Source organism: Pristiophorus japonicus, unplaced genomic scaffold (genome assembly GCF_044704955.1).
Source record: "Pristiophorus japonicus isolate sPriJap1 unplaced genomic scaffold, sPriJap1.hap1 HAP1_SCAFFOLD_709, whole genome shotgun sequence".
Taxonomy (NCBI): domain Eukaryota; kingdom Metazoa; phylum Chordata; class Chondrichthyes; family Pristiophoridae; genus Pristiophorus; species Pristiophorus japonicus.
The window spans coordinates 178,169-178,601 of NW_027254623.1; the positions used below are offsets into that span (position 1 = coordinate 178,169).

A 433-nucleotide genomic window follows, 5' to 3' on the forward strand; every position below is an offset into this window, starting at 1 on the left:
CACCTTGGGGTTATGGTGGTTACTCCCCTGTCAGGTCAGTTACGCATGATCTTAGCCAAAAGGCCGAGTCAAGCCTATCCTCTTTTTTTTTTTTTTTAAATTCGTAGCCAATCGTTCCAATTCTTTGTCAAATCACAAACGCCAGAGGTCACCTTGCACATGCCAAGGATCACTCTGCGCCAATGCTCCTAGCCAAAAGGCCTAGAGCCACCGCACCGTTCCTGGAAGTACTGCAATACCAGGTTCGTGCCATGGAGGTGGATGGGTCAGGTCCCCCACACACCTCCGTGGAGGTGGATGGGTCAAACCTCCCCACCCACCTCCTGTTTCCAAAAATGCAAGCATATACCTTCCTGACCAGGGAGAAACCACCCGGAGGTCATGGTGGCTGGTCAGAAACGGTACTACACTTGATCTTAGCCAAAAGGCCTAT

General features: G+C 51.0%; 1 pseudogene; it reads right to left on the minus strand.

The window, feature by feature from the left end:
• Positions 1-205: 205 nt before the first annotated feature.
• Positions 206-433, minus strand: LOC139256315 (U2 spliceosomal RNA; annotated as a pseudogene).